The following is a 13583-nucleotide window of genomic DNA, read 5'->3' as shown; positions in this document are numbered from 1 at the left end:
TGTACGATCCGTTCTCTGTGTTTTTGGTCTTTTACCTTCTCCTCCATGTCCATCTCTCTCTCTCTCTCTCTCTCTCTCTCTCTCTCTCTCTCTCTCTCTCTCTCTCTCTGTTCTTCTTTATTAGTCCAGAAAGCGGCATGTGAGAGGCTGGAATGGGCCGTGCGTTTCCTAATGAACGCCTGCAAGACCCTCAGGCAGCACTTAAACTTTAAAACATCTATTATTAAGTTGGCAAAAAAAAATGTTGCAGCGGCCAGCCGTGACCTCGCAGGAATTTTAAGCTGTGGCTCTTTTCTGCTCTCTCCCCTTCCTGTCCACTTCTATTTTGTTCCCCTCATCTCTCTCTCTCTCTCTCTCTCTCTCTCTCTCTCTCTCTGAGCGCATGTGCGAGCGAGTGGGCGGAGTGCTGCGAGTGAGACGCGTGAGTGTGGCCGCTGTGCCTTTTTTCACTGTTTTCTCTACCTCTACTTACTTTTATATTTTTTTTCTTTGTTTGGGTGGTTTGGTTTGGGTTTAAGGTTAAGGTTGGGTAGGTTGCTGTTAGTAGTTCGCTCCGTTTGCTACTTATACCGAGGCGTCTGCCCCCACCTGGGAGCATGGCGGCCTTAGGTACAGGAGTGTTTGGGTCCTTAACACGGCGACATGCCATTAAAATAACAGCTAATGCCAGCGTTGAAGAATGTAGCTTGGCTGTTGGTGAGATGGTCGGTCACGACAAAATCCTCTCCGCGGCTCGTATGAACCGGGCTGTTGTTTTGTTTCTCGAGACGGTAGAGTTGGCAAATGATGTGATTGAAAGGGGAGTAGTAATTGATGGTGTTTTCACCCCAGTGCTACCTTTATCATCACCCTCTAAAAAAGTATTTATTTCAAACATTCCGCCCTTTATCAAAGATGAAATCCTAATTGAATCTCTTTCCCGTCATGGCAAATTAGTATCACCGATAAGGAAGATAGCGATTTCAAGTAGCAATCCACTCCTTAAGCATATTGTGTCGTTCAGACGTCAGGTGCATATGATTTTAAAGGATAATAAGGATATAGATTTTACTCTGAATGTGCCCATAGAGGGTTTTCATTATTTGGTGTATGTGTCCTCCTGTCAAATGAAGTGCTTTGGGTGCGGCCAGGTTGGCCACCTAGTGCGGGCTTGCCCAAACGGTACAGACACTCCCGCTGAAGGCGAGGGTGAATCCAATAATGAACAGCCCCCCAGTATTAATGTTCCCAATGGTGAGGGTGCAGAAGCTAGTGGTGTTCAGGCAGAGGGAGGGGAGGAAGGTTCCTCAGCCGAGGTGAGCCTCCCGTGTGGGCCTACCCTTGCGGAGCTAGCAGGGGAAGATGCATCCCAGGCTGAACCCGACACCCAGGCTGAACCCGAAAGCGTAGATTTTTCCCAGAATAGCGTAGCAGGGGAAGATGATCTGACAGATGGGATTGATTCAGATGACGAAGGTTCTGAAATGGAAGCTGAGGTTGAACCTGTTTTTAAAATGCCCCAAAAAGGTCAAAAGCGAACACAAATGGATGAGACCGTGAAGGCAAAAAAGAAACATGCGCGAGGCCAAAATAAACCCGCTTCGGTAGAAAGTGATTCTGACTGTAGTGTGGATTGTAGTTTGCGCATGAGTGGTTACCCTACTCAAGAATACACTGTGCAGGACATTAAACATTTTCTGAAAGAAACGAAGCATGTTAGAAATGTTCAGATCGACAGCTTTTTCCCTGATATTGAACAATTCATGGCCAGAACAAAGCAGTTCATTTCTGACGGGCTTTTTTCTAACCCTGAGGTCTACCGTTTAACCAAGTTCCTCACTAGTTAAATACACTTTTGGGTAAGGACGGTAAATCAAAGAAGGCAGCACGTCCCAAGTAAGCAGAATGATGTGTTTAATCATGCAACTTTTTTTTCTTTTTCTTTTTCATTTGTTTTTGACCATGGGTGATTTTCGTGTAGCTTCCCTAAATATTAATGGGGCTAGGGATCCCTTGAAAAGAGCCCAGTTTCGACTCCTGTCAAGTATTAAGCGTCTAGACGTCGTGCTCTTGCAAGAGACGCACAGTGATGCAAGGAACGCGACTGATTGGGCTCTAGAGTGGGAGGGTCTTTCTCTTTTGAGTCACAACTCCAACGTTAGTGGGGGAGTCGCATGTCTTTTTTCAAAGAGCTTTACTCCCATTTCGTATGAAGTGGTGGAAGTTATAGAGGGAAGATTGCTAAAAGTTAGAGCTGTCTTTGAGGATCATGTTTTTGTTTTTGTTTGTGTGTATGCACCAACTACAGCAGCAGAAAGAGTGGCATTTTTAGAAACATTGTCTACTGTTATAGCTGGATGCAATAGTGATGAATATTTGTTTATTGGGGGGGGATTTTAACTGCACAGAGCAGGACATGGACAGGAATCATGTTGAGCCGCATATGCTTTCCACGCAGAAAGCTTAGTCAATGTATGCAGACACATGACCTAAGTGATGTGTGGAGGAATTTTCACATGGATCAAAGACAATATACTTGGACTCATGTCCATAGTAATATGATTTCCTTAGCAAGGCTTGACAGGTTTTACTGCTTTAAACATCATCTTAATATTTTTAAGAACTGTGCTATTACTCCTGTAAGCTTTTCAGATCATAGTTTGGTTGTGTGCAGTGGGTTCCTGAGCTCAGTGAAGCCAAAGAGTGCTTATTGGCATTTTAATACCACTTTAACCCATGATAAGGAATTTAGAGATGTTTTTAAAGCTTTCTGGGATGGTTTTTGTGAATGCAAGACATCTTTTATCTCCTTACAACAGTGGTGGGATTTTGGCAAATTACAAATCCAACAACTGTGCAAACAGTACACTCGAAATATCACAAGTGACAGAACCCGGTCAATTGAAATGTTGGAAGCAGAGTTAGTAGAAATTCAGAATTTGGCTTACTCTACTGGGGATCATGATGACATTGACAATTTGGCAACCAAGAAGGGCGCCTTAGCTGAGCTGCTAGGTGTTAATGCACAAGGAGCGTTGGTCCGTTCACGTTTTCAGTGTGTGGATCAGATGGATGTGCCTTCAAAGTTTTTCTTTAGCTTGGAGAAGAAAAATGGCCAGAGGAAATGTATTCATTCTTTGCAATCTGAGTCTGGAACACTTTTGACCAGTGTGCATGATATTCGAAATAGAGCTGCACAGTTCTATAAAGATCTATACGGGAGCGAACTAAGCGGTGTACAGGCTGACAGTGTGTTCTTGAGGGGATTGCCTCAGGTTTCAGAGGAATCCTTGGCTGAACTTGATTCCGCTCTGACGTTGGAGGAACTGGAGAGGGCCCTTCAAGGTATGGAGTGTGGCAAGGCCCCTGGCCTGGATGGAATCCCCATAGACTTTTATAAGTCTTTTTGGTCTGAGGTGGGGGAGGATTTGCTTGCAGTGCTTAACGACAGTCTTGCTAAAGGACTTCTGCCCGTGAGCTGTCGTAGGGCAGTCCTCACGCTTCTACCTAAAAAGGGTGATCTCACTGATATAAAGTGCTGGAGACCCGTGTCGCTCCTGTGTAGTGACTATAAATTGTTGTCCAAAGCACTGGCTAACAGATTATGCAGGGTGATAGATCAGGTCATCCATCCGGACCAAACATACTGTATTCCCAGTAGATCCATTTTTGATAATGTTTCTTTAGTCCGTGATGTCATAGACATGGCTAAAATTTTGGGGCTTGATGTGGGTTTGGTCTCTTTAGACCAAGAGAAAGCTTTTGATAGGGTGGAGCACAGCTATCTTTGGGACGCGTTATATGCCTTTGGATTCAGTGAAGGCTTTATTCAGAAGGTCAGGGTTCTGTACAATGGTGTGGAGAGTGTTCTCAAAGTCAATGGTGGTTTAGGTGCTCCTTTTAAAGTTGGCAGAGGGGTAAGGCAAGGCTGCCCTTTGTCTGGTATGCTATACTCTTTAGCAATAGAGCCTCTTTTGCAGCAAATAAGACTAACGTTGAAGGGTGTGTCTGTGCCTGGATGTAATGTACCTCTTCGGTTGTCAGCCTATGCTGATGACATAGTTCTTCTTATTAGTGGGGGAAGGGATATAGAGATGGTTGTTGACATTCTTAAGGAGTTTGAGTTACTCTCATCGGCCAAAGTTAATTGGTCAAAAAGTGAGGCTCTATTGCTGGGTCAATGGGTGGAGGGAGTGCCCAGTCTCCCAGATCATTTGAACTGGAGGAAAGATGGTTTCAAGTATTTGGGTGTTTTTCTGGGGAATGATAAAATTATGGAGAAGAATTGGGAGGGGGCAGTTGAGCGGGTTAATGGAAGGCTTGAAAGATGGAAGTGGCTATTGTCAAAAATGTCATACAGGGGGCGGGTACTTATCATTAACAATCTGGTAGCATCGTCCTTCTGGCATAGACTATCCTGCGTAGACCCTCCACCTGACCTGTTGCAAAAAATTCAGTCTGTTTTGGGGAATTTTTTTTGGGATGGGCTGCATTGGGTACCTCAATCTGTTCTATTTTTGCCTAAGGATGAGGGGGGGCAGGGCCTCATACACTTGCATAGTAGGACTGCAGCTTTTAGACTGCAGTTTGTAAAAAGGCTCTTGACAGGGCCTACAAATGTTGCATGGAAGTGTTTGAGCTGTGCAATACTGAAAATGGGTGGGAATTTGGGGTTGGACAAATCCTTGTTTTTGATGAGACCAGATGCAATGGTGTTTTCAAATCTGCCACCATTTTATCGTAGTTGCTTGAAAGTTTGGGCCTTGTTTAATGTCAAAAGGTTTGGTTCTGCAGTCTCCTTATATTGGCTCCTGAGAGAGCCTGTGGTTGGAGGTGCACGTCTGGATATCTCCTCAACCAATTTCCCTTCGCTTCAGAAGATGCTGTGTGGTGCCAAGATTGTCACTTTGAAAGATGTAGTTGACCGGACAGGGCCACACTTTGGGAATAGGAGGGGGCTTGCTGATTCCATGGGACTGAGATCACTTCGGGTTGTGTCGCAGCTCCTGGAAAAATGGCGTGCTGCCTGCACCTTGGATGAACTTAAGCTACTTGTGGACTATTGTTCAGGGGTGTGTCATCCTGACCAACTGGACCCTTTTCCTAGGCTGGTAATTGCACCCAATTTGGATGGGTGTACAGGTCCACTTTTAACATCTAGGAGCCCAAACACTATGTTGCTGGATATGGTCACGGGGAAACAGCTGTACCATGCCTGTGTAAAGGTGTTTAATAGGAAAGGTTTAGAGAGCAGGGCTGACACACCTTGGAGCGCTGCTCTCAAACTGAATAGTGGGGTGAGGCCTGAATGGAGAGCACTGTACAAACCACCATTGGCTAAGAGAGTGGGTGACTTACAGTGGAGAATTCTTCATGGAGCAGTTGCTGTCAATGCTTTTGTTTCAGTGATAAACACAAATGCTAGTCAGGAATGTCCTTTCTGTTATCAAAGGGAAACTGTCTTTCATGCTTTTTCTTTTTGTTTAAGGTTAAAACCTTTGTTTTGCTTGCTACAAAGTTTATTTTGTGCGTTCAGTGAAGAGTTCTCCACAGAGATGTTTGTCCTTGGTTTTAAATATGTCAAAAAAAGAGAAAATGTATGCAAACTTCTGAATTTTATCCTGGGGCAAGCCAAAATGGCTATTTATATCACAAGGAGGAATACGGTAGAGAACCTACCAGGAACTAATGTTGTTGTTCTGTTTTCTGCCCTGGTTAAAACCAGAGTTTTGGTTGACTTCCGGTTTTATAAGTTAATGCAAAATCTGGAAACCTTTGAGGAGGTGTGGTGTACCAAACAAGCACTTTGCACTGTGATTGAAAATGAATTGCATTTTAGCCATCTTTTATAAAAATGGTTTTATGATCTTTTTTTATATCTCTAATTTGTGATGACAAAGAGTGATTGATTGACCTGTTTTTGGTTTTGTAAAACTGGAATAAAGTATGGTTAAAATCTCAATCTCTCTCTCTCTCTCTCTCTCTCTCTCTCTCTCTCTCTCTCTCTCTCTCTCTCTCTCTCTCTCTCTCTCTCTCATTCTCTCTCTCTTTCCCAAATCACACACACACATACACACACACACACTTAAGAAGTCGTGCTTCCTTACTCCCTGCACACACTGTATGAAAAGAAAAAAAAAACGAAGAGGAAGAGTTTTGAAAGCCCAAAAGATTCTCACATCAAAATAATGATGCTCTCCCCTGGCACAGTTACCTTTTAAGTTATCAGTGGATGCAGTGACAGCCTCCTCATTGCTTTTTTATGAACCTCTTGGCCTCTTGGCTGAATTAGTAATTGTAAAGACTGTTAAACACCCCCCTACACACTCACACACACACACACACACTCACACACACACACACACACACACACACACACTATGCAGGTGTCAATCCCGGTTTGCTCAGGTTTCTTTGTCTATTAGTGGTGAGCGTTGGAGCCGTGCAAATGAGTCTCTGTTCTGGTCCGGCTTGTGTGGCTGACCAGCGCCAACCTCCTTGCCAATCTACCTGTCTAATGCCAGCAGCACCATATTCGTCACTCAGAAAAATCTGACCTTTCTCAGACACAATGCCTTCTGGGAACTCAGAATAGTACAGGGAGAGTGGTTGGATCTCTGGAGGAAACATGTGAAGATGTCAAGAGCCAGGTGGCAACTTGTCTGAGCAAATGTTCTTATTCTTATTGGCCTGCTTTAGAGAGGCTTCAATAAAGCTTTGCAGACCCAGTATGGAATATCTAGAACTGTAGCCAAGCATGAGTATGATGTGTGTGTCTGATCACACCAAACACAGACAGAGAAGACCTAAAGAAAAAGAAGCTTTCAGTACCTGACTATTTCCTAATGTCTAAATCACATATGAAGCTCATTCATCCTCTGTCTCACCCACTTTTAGAGCTATCTCAGTAGTTAAGCTCATCAGTATCAAGCTTCAATCTTCAACTATTGTAGAATGAGAGCGATAACTAACTCTTGTTGCCACTCTCCTGCAAGCTTGCTAAATTTCCTCCCTCTGAACACACACACACAGGCAGACACACACACACACAGATACACAGACATACACACACACACACACAGATACACAGACACACACACACCCCTCACCACCACCAACCTGTCTCCTGTCTCCACCCCCACCCCCCCTCCAGAGCTCTGTGGGTTGTGTAAGTGCTGAGTGGAGCTGGGCTGACTGGGCTGGGACTGCCTCCCCTCCACTCCTCATCTCCCTCTTTTCCCTCCTCTCTCTCTCTCTCTCTCTCTCTCTCTCTCTCTCTCTCTCTCTCTCTCTCTCTCTCTCTCTCTCTCTCTCTCTGTCTTCTCCCTCTTTATCCCCCTCACCCTCCTCCTCTCCTCCCTCTCTCTCTCTCTCTCTCCATCCTCTCTCTCTTCCTCTCCTCTCGCTTGCACGCAGGCAGATGGTGAGGAGACGACGTGGGGGAGTCACCCCGCTGCTTTCCCAATGGGGAGCGACACCCCCCACTCTCAAGACAACAAGACAACAACACCAACAACATGCCCCTCTGCACACACACACAACACACACACACAACACACACACACACAACACACACACACACACACACATATGCATGCTCACAGATACACACACACTCACACACATCCTTACCAACTCTCTGTGTCTCTAACTCTAACTCTTTTCTTCTCCATCTCTGTGTCTCATTTTTTCCTTGGTGGTGTTGGGGCCCCACACATTGCTAGCATGGCTAATTTGATCTTGTTTATTCATGTTGTTCCCTCTCCTTTGGGTCACTCGCAGGTTTCTAGGCCCGTCTTGAGATTAAACTCAAACACCACGCTGTTTGTTCTCTGCCAGCGCGCACCTTCCGGTACCTCCGAGGGAAAGATGGCGCGAACAGATGACAGGTTTCTTTTTAAAGCAATTATTCTCAAACTGATCACAAACTTTTTCATGTTGCTCTTTCGGAAGCACACTTCTTTTTTGTACTGTCAGGGAGATGGAAGCAACCTAGATTTCTCCCCTAGACAGGACTGCTTTTTAACGCTTGCGGTAGCGCCGGGGCGACAGGCACGATCGTGCGGCAGGCTTTCTTCTGCTGGTACGCGGAGGACGCTTCGTGTCATGTCGGCTTGTCTTTGTTTCGCCGAGAGATTCCTGTTGCTAAGCGAGTGCAAGTTTGACTCCTATCCTCATAACCCTCTGCTGTAGTCGACACAAACCAGCCGGTCCCATATGGTGTGACTGCTGGGAGTCTTTGTCATATTCCAGGTTTGTCCTGTACCTTCCTTTCTTTCCTTCTCTCTTTCCTTCCTCTCTCTCTCTCTCTCTCTCTCTCTCTCTCTCTCTCTCTCTCTCTCTCTCTCTCTCTCTTTCTTTTTTTTTCCATGTGGCACAAACAGACACAAACACAGTGAGAGGTGCACTAATTACAACACCCCTCCCTGTAATTATCGCTCCAGCGGAAGACAGGTTGACTGAACGTTGGAGCTGAATGCCATCTCTCTGGCCCATCCTGTCTTTGATTTATGTTGGGCAGCCTCGCACTTGTGACAGCAAGGAGGAGAGGAGGAGTGTTAGGGGTAGAGGAGAGTTGGAGATGGTAGCGGAGGTGTGTGAGTGTGTGCAGAAAGGATACATTGTGTTTTGACATGGAGGTCATAGAGCATAATTAACACAGACTTAAATCTCTTATCTCTGTTAGATGCTGTTTGCTGTCAGGACTGAGCTCTCTCTCTCTCTCTCCGCTGCGAAGGACCACATGTCAGCGAGTATATCGTTTTAATGAGCTTGTCAACCGACTTATTTTTTTCAGCCTTTTTTTAAAAGTGGGGGGTGGTGGGGAAAAGATAGCTGAGCATTCTGGTAAACAAAGGGTAACACTTCCCTTGAACCTGCAGTAATGAGACCTGCACAGGCCTTCCGCATGACATCTGAGATATCGGGGGGAAAAAAACAGTAATGTCGGATCTCTTGGCTCCAAACCTCCTCCAGCAGGTCTCGGGCTGCCGCTTATTTCGAACAACTCCACATTGCGGAGGACGGCCTGCTGCGGAGGACTCTCTCTAAACAGCACAAGTGCAGTTAAGATAAATAAATAATAAAAAATCGGGGATATTGCGGAGGTTAAGCTACAGCAGATGCGGCCGATCCATTCTGCGCGAGTAGTGAGGGATGCGGAGTGTTATTTGTATCGCGCGTGTAAAGTGTTTTGTCAAAAGTAGGCGAGTTTTGCTGGCATGGTGAATTTGTGTATCCCTCTGGGAGTCGTGGCCCAGTAAGATCCTGTCTTTGCTCTACATAATTATAACACGAGGGTCCTTGTAAACTCATTAATATTAGCGCGAGTGTAAAATGCTTCTTGTAGTGTGTATGCAGCGCATAAACCCAAACGTGCATTTTTTTCTGACCTTCCCGAAGAAAAAAGAGTTTGTGAACTTCTCTTTTCAGGTCATGCTGATTACTGAAATAAACTATGAACTTTTATTTCCATCAAGGAGTTTATGTTTTCAATGTGTGTTTTTTTTTTCACTTTATTTTTTCTTTCTGTAAGCAGGAAAATGCAAAAAACTACCTTCCCAATTCAATTAGATGGAAAGGTGTAGCATGGGCCAAAGAAGAAGACATGACATTGTAGAGTGGCTCCAGTTCACAAGGTGACTCTAGTTTTACTTTTGCCAAGGTTGTGAGATACTTGGCACTTGGCCTTGGCAGAGGGCTGCATTTTATGTGTAGCCTCCTTTGAAATTGTGGTAGAGTTTGCTGTGGAGGAGTTTGCTGGCATAAAATGATTCCTCGAAATTTGAAACAACACGCCAACAAACACGGGTAGGCTATGCAGTGGCAATTCAAACCGACAATTCCGACTGCAAGGTCCCAAACAAACGATAATGGTCCCAAATTTAAGGACGTTTCAGAATGCCACCCATTCAGAACATGACCAGTTACAGACAGCGAGTAGCAGACAGACTGTTTTTTAAGTGACATTGTTGCAAATTTCATAAAAATCATAATTCAACTAAATGGTTTGTCTTCTGTATCATCAAGTTATTCAACAGGCTTACCATATAGCCATAACTCAAAGCTTTAGGCTTATGCCATTTTGATCAGCTGCAGACAATGGGTGTGTTCGAAACGGGAGACAGCTGCCTACTGCCTCCCTCCCTACATAGAGAGCTGTCTCACTAGACATGACTTTGGATTAAATGCATCTTTTAAAAATGAGCATAGCACTCTAGAATCTTTGGTTAACACTACGGTATGACGTTAGCAAAGGCCTGACGTTAAACTAAATTAGCTTACGTAAGCTAGCAGGCTAACGGTATAAATTAGTTTTACGGCCGGCAGATATATCAGACCAGACGCTATTAATGGTTACAACAATGGCATAATCAGATAGTAAATTGTTTATTTATTATCTCTAATCTACAAATCTAAGCAAAATAAGGTCACACAAATGACATTTTAAACAGATTCAGCAGCCATTACCGATGTCATCCGCCATGTTTGTTTACCTTTCACAGCTGTTTCAGACGTTGCCGTAAGGGATTATGGGTAGGAGGGAGCATGAAGTGTGCATCGATGCTGCCTCCAAAAATGACCGTTATTTGGGAATTCTAAGATATCTTAAAAGGCAGCAGAATTTGTTTTTTCGGTTTCGAACCGCACTTGCTGCCTTACTCCCCAGTTAGATATCTTAAAAGGCAGCAACTTTACCCGTTTTGAACACACCCAATGAGTGGCAGACAGAGCGTGATGTCACTTATAGGCTATTATAGATTGTTTTTGAACAACATATAGCCTTAACTCAAAACAGCTGTTTTAGTCATTCTGACCTGTACCAAATATCACATGCTGCCATGCTTAAACTCTGCTCGTTACACATTACACATTATGTGTAATGTGTAACGTGTTACACAACTCTGCTCGTTACACATTACACATTATGATTATTATAATATAATATTCAGTATTCATTATTGAATGAATAGCTGGAATGATGTTTTTTCCCTATCATCCTATTTTGTAAAGCAGGCCTACCTGCGGGGATGTAATTGGGCCTTGGGTTTTCTACAGGAATATCATATTTGAACAGGCACTGCACTAGTTTCTAAAAAATTACCAAATATTTAACTACACTACACCAACAATGCCGCAAGAAACTGATACACTGTTTTATGACCCGCTGCATGGCCTACAACTGAACAGGGTATCAGCAGCTAAACCCCATTATTCAGATTAAACTGTCTGATATGATATGAACTGAACCAATATGTTTCAGAGCAACACTCTCTCTATTCTTGATTAGTGTGTATTTTGACATCGTCGTCATATCTGTTGATGACATGAGTCAAAGTGGTGACTTGTTTGTTTTAATTTAATGTGCCTGTGTGTGTGCATGGGTGTTTTTTTTTCAGCACATTTGGAGCTGGGAACATTAGTCCTTTGTGTACAGAGGTCTTTTTATCTGCGGATTATGCAGGCCTAAAGTACTATGCCCTTTCATTAACCTTGGCTCCAGAATTGTTCGCCTTAATACAATACAAATGCCTAATCTGGCTCGCCGCTGGCCTCCCCAGCTCTGTATTACTGTCTGATATTGCTTTGGGTTCCCTCTCCCCATTTCACTAATTAAGCTCGCGGCCCAAACCCGGGATCTCCTATACGCTATCATCATTTTAAATTTATTTTGATTGATTTGTGTCAGCCTTAACTATGCGCGCTGCCCGATCGATAAATAAAGATCAATACTTTAATGTTTTCTTCAGAACCTTTATTAAAAAATAGATTGGCTATAAAGAGGGCTGAATTACTGATGGTACTGCCTACTTCCAATGCATGTCAACCGAAATCTAATTGAACAACATTGAACCACTTGAGATTAGTTGAGGGAGTGCTGGCAGGGAGCTGAGAGAGGGAGGAGATGGGGGAAAGAGAGAGAGAGAGAGAAAGAGAGAGAGAGAATAGAGGGAAAGAGGAAGAAAGAGAGTGCTGAAGAGAAGAGTGCTGCAGAAATAGATAGAAGTGACACTGATTATATTGACACTTACAAATGCATTCCATATACTTCTCCAATGCACTTACTCTTACAGTGACTTTGTACTCACTGTGTCTCCATTTCTGAGACATTCAGGGGCCCACTGCTTAGTATGCAGTTGTCAGATGGTGTGCTGATACAGTAGACTTTATTATTTCTCTTTCTCACTCTTTTTAATGGAAAGGCCATCACCCACCTCCATTCTTGATTTTGAATAGAGTAAAAGTGACTGATGTTTGCCTGGCAGAGATTCAGACAGGAGGGGCAGCATTGCTGCGTTCACAGACATCTGTTAATCCCGTGGGCCGTACGTAACACTGAGCCTCTCACCGGACAGACAGAGAGTCAGGGTGCATAATTAAACGGGAGGGGCCCATGTCCGATAGCCTCACTGATTATGAACGTTGCCGCAATCGTGTGTTTGAGCGTGAGATGTGTGTTTGTGGAAGGGCTACCTTTAATAGGTCCCCCCAGCTATCATACCCCCCCCCCCCCACCCACCATCACCCCCCACCCCTATCCCTGTGTCCTCCTCCAATTTCCTCCTCCTGGCCCCTACTGAGGCAGGGGCAGGCAGCACAGGCTGGATGGGGCTTGGGCCTCTCCCTCCAGCTGGGTAGCAGGGAGAGGGGACAGCTGCGGCCCTGGCCCCAGACACGGCCCTCGGGGAGCGGAGCGCAGCGCGGACGCTTAACACAACCGAGGCCCCAGTCCCATGTCTTCCTTTAATAGCCCCAGTTTGACCCTGCCTCGCCACACACACAGCCTCTGTCACAAGGCCTCTGATTAATGGCCTTAACACACACACACACACACACACACACACACACACACACACACACACACACACACACACACACACACACAGACAGACACACATATACTCACATCAACTACTGGGGTCTAAGCTGAATAAGTCATGTGATGTAGTTGGGTGTGTGTGTGTGTGTGTGTGTGAGTTTGAATTTAATTTTGTTTTAGTCTATAATATTGCAACGTCCCTTGATAGTATTGTGAAATTTGTCTGTGTTTCCCATAATGACACAAAGAAACCAAAAGACCAAAAGGATTATGGATGTATTGACTTATATGCATAAAGTCTCATTAGCCATGCCTATTAAACTGGCTATGATGTCCCTGTGTGTGTGTGTGTGTGTGTGTGTGTGTTTAAGGCACAGCCCAATGTCCAATATGAAATGCATAGATTTCCACACAAGTGCATTGATTTCCATGCAGAGACAGGCTGTGTGCTCAATAAGCAAATGAGTGTGTTTGTGTGTGTGTGTGTGTGTGTGTGTGTGTGTGTGTGTGTGTGTGTGCGTAGAGGCGACTGCACACACTCATCTGTCCAGTGACCAGAATGAACCAGACTAAACCTGCCGACCTCATCTGTTGGTATGTGTGTGTGTGTGTGTGTGTGTGTGTGTGTGTGTGTGTGTCTGTGTGTGTGTGTGTGTGTGTATGTCAGACAGGCTGTCCTGCCTTTGGATTAAAATGCTCTTATTGTTATTTGGTGCATTAGGACAGAACACAGTGTGCTTCCACCCCGTCACCTTCTGTACAGGTCAGCGCTGACCTGGAGATC

The sequence above is a fragment of the Alosa sapidissima genome, chromosome 16, assembly GCF_018492685.1.
Source record: "Alosa sapidissima isolate fAloSap1 chromosome 16, fAloSap1.pri, whole genome shotgun sequence".
NCBI lineage: Eukaryota > Metazoa > Chordata > Actinopteri > Clupeiformes > Clupeidae > Alosa > Alosa sapidissima.
This window is presented reverse-complemented; position numbering follows the sequence as displayed.